Source organism: Salmo salar, chromosome 22, assembly GCF_965601325.2.
Source record: "Salmo salar chromosome 22, fSalSal1, whole genome shotgun sequence".
NCBI lineage: Eukaryota > Metazoa > Chordata > Actinopteri > Salmoniformes > Salmonidae > Salmo > Salmo salar.
Genome location: NC_138312.1, coordinates 42,470,746 through 42,478,967, shown reverse-complemented (window position 1 = coordinate 42,478,967; position 8,222 = coordinate 42,470,746).

The window sequence follows — 8,222 nt, the reverse complement described above, 5'->3', positions numbered from 1 at the left end:
GTTTAAATACACCTTAGCCAAATACATTAAAACTCAGTTTTTCACAATTCCTGACATTTAATGCAAATAAAAATGCCCTGTCTTAGGTCAGTTAGGAACACCACTTTATTTTAAGAATGTGCAATGTCAGAATAATAGAAGAGAGAATGATTTATTTCAGCTTTTGCTTCTTTCATCACAATCCCAGTGGGTCAGAAGTTTACATACACTCAATTAGTATTTGATAGCATTGCCTTTAAAATGTTTAAATTGGGTCAAACATTTTGGGTAGCCTTCCACAAGCTTCCCATAATAAGTTGGGTGAATTTTGGCCCATTCCTCCGGACAAAACTGGTGTAACTGAGTCAGGTTTGTAGGCCTCCTTGCTCGCACACGCTTTTTCAGTTCTGCCCACAAATTTTCTATTGGATTGAGGTCAGGGCTTTGTGATGGCCACTCCAATACCTTGACTTTGTTGTCCTTAAGCCATTTTGCCACAACTTTGGAAGTATGCTTGCAGTCATTGTCCATTTGGAAGACCCATTTGTGATTAAGCTTTAACTTCCTGACTGATGTCTTGAGATGTTGCTTCAATGTATCCACATAATTGTCCTCCTCATGATGCCATCTATTTTGTGAAGTGCACCAGTCCCTTCTGCAGAAAAGCACCCCCACAACATGATGCTGCCCACCCCCCCCCCCCTTCCCCGTGCTTCACGGTTGGGATGGTGTTATTCGGCTTGCAAGCCTCCCCATTTTTCCTCCAAACATAACGATGGTCATTATGGCACAAACAGTTATATTTTTGTTTCATCAGAACAGAGGACATTTCTCCAAAAAGTACAATCTTTGTCCCCATGTGCAGTTGCAAACCATAGTCTGGCTTTTTTTATGGAGGTTTTGGAGCAGTGGATTCTTACATTTACATTTTAGTCATTTAGCAGACGCTCTTATCCAGAGCGACTTACAGTAGCGAAAGCATACATTTCATCCATTTCCTTTCATGCATTTTTTTTTGTACTGGCCCCCCGTGGGAAACGAACCCACTATCCTGGCTTTGCACACACCATGCTGGCGTTGCAAACACCATGCTCTACCAACTGAGCCACAGGGAAGGCCCCAATTTCTTCCTAACTGAGCGGCCTTTCAGGTTATGTCGATATAGGACTCATTTTACTGTGGATAAAGATACTTCTGTACCTGTTTCCTCCAACATCTTCACAAGGTCCTTTACTGTTGTTCTGGGATTGATTTGCACTTTTTGCACCAATGTACGTTAATTTCTAGGAAACAGAACGCGTCTCCTTCTTGAGCGGTATGACATATGCATGGTCCCATGGTGTTCATATTTGCGTACTATTGTTTCTACAGATGAACGTGGTACCTTCAGACATTTGGAAATTGCTCCCAAGGATGAACCAGACTGTGGACATCACAACTCTTTTTCTGAGGTCTTGGCTGATTTATTTTGATTTTCCCATGATGTCAAGCACAGAGGCACTAAGTTTGAAGGTAGGCCTTGAAATACATCCACAGGTACACCTCCATTTGACTCAAATTATGTCAATTAGCCTATCAGAAGCTACTAAAGCCATGACATCTTTTTCTGGAATTTTCCAAGCTGTTTAAAGGCACAGTCAACTTAGTGTATGTAAACTTCTGACCCACTGGAATTGTGATACAGTAATTATAAGTGAAATAATCTGTCTGTAAACAATTGTTGGAAAAATGACTTGTGTCATGCACAAAGTAGATGTCCTAACCGACTTGCCAAAACTATAGTTTGTTAATCTGTTTGGAGACTGTTTTTTTTCTTCGGAATTCCGGATGACTGACATGCCCACAGTAAACTGTCTTTTACTTAGGCCCAGAAGCTAGGATAGGCATAGACTGGTAGCATTGGATAGGAAACACTCTGAAGTTTCTGAAACTGTTAAAATAATGTCTGTGAGTATAACAGAACTGATATGGCAGGTGAAAACCTGAGGAAAATCAATCCGGAATTATTTTTTGAGCTCCCATCCACTTCAAATGTGAAGATATTGGAAACTATGACTTCCGCCTCCCAGATTGCAGTTCCTATGGCTTCCACTAGATGTAAAATGGCTTTATACATGGTTTCAGGCTTGTTTTTTGAAAAACCAACGAGGAATAGTTGTTTATCCATGTGGAGCACTAAGGCAAAAGTGGTCTCTTTGAGCGCATAAACGAGGGCACACTCTTCGTTGTTTTCCTTCCCTATTGAACATACTATTCTCTGAAATAAGTATTATCGTTTATTTAGATATTCGACTACTTGAGGATTAATTAGAAACGTCGTTTGACTTGTTTGGACAACGTTTACCAGTAACTTTTGGGACTTCTTTGTCTGCCTGTTGAACGGGTGGATTACTGAACTCAATGACACCTACTAAAGAGACTTTTTGGGATATAAAGAAGGACTTTATCGAACAAAAAGACCATACAGTGCAGTATCGAAGAGCCCTCACTGCTGTTCGATCATCCTATTTTTCCAACTTAATTGAGGAAAATAAGAACAATCCGAAATGTATTTTTGATACTGTCGCAAAGTTAACTAAAAAGCAGCATTCCCCAAGAGAGGATGGCTTTCACTTCAGCAGTAATAAATTCATGAACTTCTTTGAGGAAAAGATCATGATCATTAGAAGGCAAATTACGGACTCCTCTTCAAATCTGCGTATTCCTCCAAAGCTCAGTTGTCCTGAGTCTGCACAACTCTGCCAGGACTTAGGATCAAGGGAGACACTCAAGTGTTTTAGTACCATATCTCTTGACATAATGATGAAAATAATCATGGCCTCTAAACCTTCAAGCGGCATACTGGACCCTATTCCAACTAAACTTCTGAAAGAGCTAATTCTTGTGCTTGGCCCTACTATGTTGAACATAATAAACGGCTCTCTATCCACCGGATTTGTACCAAACTCACTAAAAGAGGCAGTAATAAAGCCTCTCTTGAAAAAGCCAAACCTTGACCCTTAAAATATAAAAAACTATCAGCCTATATCGAATCTCCCATTCCTCTCAAAAATTTTAGAGAAAGCTGTTGCGCAGCAACTCACTGCCTTCCTGAAGACAAACAATGTATAGGAAATGCTTCAGTTTGGTTTTAGACCCCATCATAGCACTGAGACTGTGCTCGTGAAGGTGGTAAATTACCTTTTAATGGCATCAGACCGAGGCTCTGCATCTGTCCTCGTGCTCCTAGACCTTAGTGTTGCTTTTGATACCATCGATCACCACTTTCTTTTGGAGAGATTGGAAACCCAAATTGGTCTTCACGGACCAGTTCTGGCCTGGTTTAGATCTTATCTGTTGGAAAGATATCAGTTTGTCTCTGTGGATGGTTTGTCCTCTGACAAACCAACTGTACATGTCGGTGTTCCTCAAGGTTCCATTTTAGGACCACTATTGTTTTCGCTATATATTTTACATTCGGAAACATAATGTTAACTTTCACTGCTATGCGGATGACACACAGCTGTACATTTCAATGAAACATCATGAAGCCCCAAAATTGCCCTCACTGGAAGCCTGTGTTTCAGACATAAGGAAGTGGATGGCTGCAAATGTTCCACTTTTAAACTCGGACAAAACAGAGATGCTTGTTCTGGGTCCCAGGAAACAAAGAGATCTTCTGTTGAATCTGACATTTAATATTGATGGTTGTACAGTCGTCTCAAATAAAACTGAAGGACCTCAGTGTTACTCTGGACCCTGATCTCTCTTTTGATGAACATATCAAGACTTTTTCAAGGACAGCTTTTTTCCATCTACGTAACATTGCAAAAATCTGAAATTTTCTGTCCAAAAATGATGCAGAAACATTTATCCATGCTTTTGTCACTTCTTGGTTAGACTACTGCAATGCTCTACTTTCCGGCTACCCGGATAAAGCACCAAATAAACTTCAGTTAGTGCTAAACACGGCTGCTAGAATCTTGACTAAAACCAAAAAATGTGATCGTATTACTCCAGTGCTAGCCTCTCTACACTGGCTTCCTGTTAAGGCAAGGGCTGATTTCAAGGTTTTACTGCTAACCTACAAAGCATTACATGGGCTTGCTCCTACCTATCTTTCCGATTTGGTCCTGCTGTACATACTTACACGTACGCTTCGGTCACAAGACGCAGGCCTCCTAACTGTCCCTCGAATTTCTAAGCAAACAGCTGGAGGCAGGGCTTTCTCCTATAGAGCTCCATTTTTATGGAATGGTCTGCCTACCCATGTGAGAGACGCAGACCCCGTCTCAACCTTTAAGTCGTGGCCGGTTCCCCTCTCTCCACTGGGATTCTCTGCCTCTAACCCTATTACAGGGGCTGAGTCACTGGCTTACTGGTGCTCTTCCATGCCGTCCCTAAGAGGGGTGCATCACTTGAGTGGGTTGAGTCACTGACGTGATCTTCCTGTCTGGGTTGGCGCCCCCCCCTTGGGTTGTGCCGTGGCGGAGATCTTTGTGGGCTATACTCGGCCTTGTCTCAGGATGGTAAGTTGGTGGATGAAGATATCCCTCTAGTGGTGTGGGGGCTGTGCTTTGGCAAGTGGGAGGGGTTATATACTGCCTGTTTGGCCCTGTCCGGGGGTATCGTCGGATGGGGCCACAGTGTCTCCCGACCCCTCCTGTCTCAGCCTCCGTTATTTATGCTGCAGTAGTTTATGTGTCGGGGGGGCTAGGGTCAGTCTGTTATATCTGGAGTATTTCTCTTGTCTTATCCGGTGTCCTGTGTGAATTAAAGTATTCTAATTCTCTCTCTCTCTCTCTCTCTCTCTCTCTCTCTCTCTCTCTCTCTCTCCATGCATCATGACTACCTGGCATGATGACACTTTGTTGTCCCCAGTCCACCTGGCCGTGCTGGTGCTCCAATTTCAACTGTTCTGCCTGCGGATATGGAACCCTGACCTGTTCACCGGCCTCCCTCTCCTCTTTCTGTTCTGGTTAGAGACAGTTTACGCTGTTCTGTGAAGGGAGTAGTACACAGCATGGTACGAGATCTTCAGTTTCTTGGAAAATCCTTGCATGGAATAGCCTTCATTTCTCAGAACAAGAATAAACTGACGAGTTTCAGAAGAAAGTTGTTTCTGGCCATTTTGAGCCTGTAATCAAACCCACAAATGCTGATGCTCCAGATACTCAACTAGTCTAAAGAGGGCCAGTTATATTCTTTCTTTAATCAGACCAACAGTTTTCAGCTGTGCTAACATAATTGCAATAGGGTTTTCTAAAGATCAATTGTCCTTTCAAATTTATAAACTTGGGTTAGCTAACACAACGTGCCATTGGAACACAGGAGTGATGGTTGCTGATAATGGGCCTCTGTACGCCTATGCAGATATTCCATAAAGAATCTGCCGTTTAAAGCTACAATAGTCATTTACAACATTAACAATGTCTACACTCTATTTATGATCAATTTTATGTTATTTTAATGGATAAAAAAAGTGCTTTTTTTTTCAAAAACAAAGACATTTCTAAGTGACCCCAAACTTTTGAACGGTAGTGTCAGGTTATGGTAAATAATATCAAAGGCTGCAATGAAATCTAACAGTACAGCTCCCAAAATCATCTTATTATCACTTTCTTTCAACAAATCATCAGTCATTTGTGTCAGTGCAGTACAAATTGAGTACCCTTCTCTATAAGCATGCTGAAAGTCTGTTAATTTGTTTACAGAGAAATGGCATTGTTTTTTGGTCAAACAGTTTGCTAAGAGCTTGCAGCTAGCTGATAGGTCTGCTGTTAGAACCAGTTAAGGCCACTTTAACACTCTTGGGTAGCGGAATTACTTTGGCTTCCCTCCAAGCCTGAGGTCAAAGGCTTTCCTCTAGGCTCAAATTAAAGATATGACAGATAGGAGTGGCCATAGAGTCAGCCACCATCCTTAGTAGCTTTCCGTCTAAGTTGTCAATGCCAGGAGATTTGTCATTATTCATCGAGAACAACAATTTTTCCACCTGTCCCACACTAACTTTACAAAATTCTAACTTGCAATGCTTTTCTTTCATTATTATTTTTTTTATGCATGAATACGATTTGATGAAAGATGGAGTAGAATTTCTGGCCATCATTTAATTGAAATGACTCAAGTTTCTTTCCATCATTCTTTATAGGATTGATCTTGGCTTCATAATACAGTTTCTTCTTCTTTTTGTTGAGTTTAGTCACATAATTTCACAATTTTCAGCAAGTCAGCTAGTCAGATGTGCAGCCATAGTTATTAGCTACTCCTTTTGCCCCATCGCTTTCAAACATACAGTTTTTCAATTCATCAAAGGCGGATAGTACTGATTCAACTTGTCAACTAATCACCAAGCCCTCAATGAGTTGAATGAGGTGTGTTTGTCCAGGGCTACAAAGAAAAGGTGTTTTGTTGGGGATACTTGAGGACCAGGGTTGGGAAACACTGCTCTACTTGATTGTGGTGTTGAAAACACAAACATTTGCCAGGGCAACAGGGCACAGATTCCCTCTCCTTCCTACGTTCTCGTAGCCGCCCATCAATTGGGGGAGTCAAGGTCCATTGGCAGCTTCCGGGCTGCGAGTTCATCTTTGATCATCTCCAATAATCTGTGAAGGAACATGTCGAACAATGCTTATGGGTTCCAGGCACTCTCAGCTGCCAACGTGCAAAAATTCACCATGTAGTCTGCCACACTACGGGAGTCTTGACGTAGCTGGAGCAGCTTATGAGCAGCCTCTCTCCCGGACAACGGAGAATCGAACACCTTCCGTACTTCTGCCACAAACTCCTTCAGAATGACGCAGACGGCGGACTGTTGCTACCACACCTCTGTAGCCCAGGCGAGTGCCCTCCCGGACATCAGCGTTATGAGGTTACGAGCGGTCCGAGGGGAACGAAGAAAGCTGCAGCTCAAAGATGAGGGCGCACTGGGAGAGAAAGGCCCTGCAGGTTCCAGAATCTCCAGTGTAGCGCTCCAGAGGAAGTAAGTGGGGTTCTCGGGACACTGGGGTAGGCTGGGAAGAAGAATCGCTGGTGGCGGGGTTGCTGAGAGTCTGGGGGATTACTGGTGTGGCCCTCTGCCTAGCAAGGAATCCGCGGAATTGCTCCAGCAATGTATCAATCACCTGGTCATGGCATTCTGCCAGAATTGTCAGAACCGAGAAAACTAGGAAACAGAACTTGAGAAACAGGAAGCCTGGAAAGTACACTGGTAAGACCTGACAAGACAAGAGGAACTGGCTACAGACAAACAGAGAACACAGGTATAAATGCACCGGGGATAATGGGGAAGATGGGTGACACCTGGAGGGGGGGTGGAGACAAGCACAAAGACATGTGAAATAGATCAGGGTGTGACAAGGTTATTATTGTGGAGTAATTACAATGTTGTTGATCCATCCTCAGTTTTCTCCTATCACAGCCGTTAAACTCTGTAACTGTTTTAAAGTCACCTTTGGCCACATGGTAAAATCCTTGAACGGTTTCCTTCCTCTCCGGCAACTGAGTTAAGAAAGACACCTCTATCTTTGTAGTGACTGAGTGTGTTAATTCAACATCTAAAGTGTAATTAAAAACGTAACCGTGCTCAAAGATCTATTCAATGTTCGCTTTTTTTTTTACCAGTCTACCAATTTCTGCCCTTCATTGTGAATACTTACTGACTCAAGACATTTCAGCTTTTATTTTGAAATAATTTGTAAAAATGTCAAAAAACATCATTTCACTTTGACATTATGGGGTGTTGTGTGTAGGCCAGTGACACAAAATCTACATTTAATACATTTTAAATTCAGGCAGTAACACAACAAAATGTGGAAATAGTCAAAGGGTGTGAATACTTTCTGAAGGCACTGTATACATAGCCAATAGGGCCTGGGGACCATAAAGACAGATGGGATGTTCAATGGCGATACAGATTATTAGATATGAGATAGAGGACCGCAATTATTTGGAGCATTATTGTCTGTGGCTTTGGGTTATGCCAGAAGGCTAATGTGATCAGTGATGTCCAGTCTGCCAAGTGTTATAGCAGGGATTGGCTTTACTCTTGGTCAGACACCAATCTGAAAGTGAAATCTCAGCATCCTGACTTTTCCCCATGACCAATGTACTGGAGCTGGGTCATCACTATATTATGTACTGAGTCTGACAGCCTGGTCTCATGATTTTGAATGTCAGTATGTAATGAAAAAGGAATTTGACCAGTTATCTAGTCTTGAGTTTCCACCATAGCCAAAGGAAGGGTCAGGGTTAGGATTAGG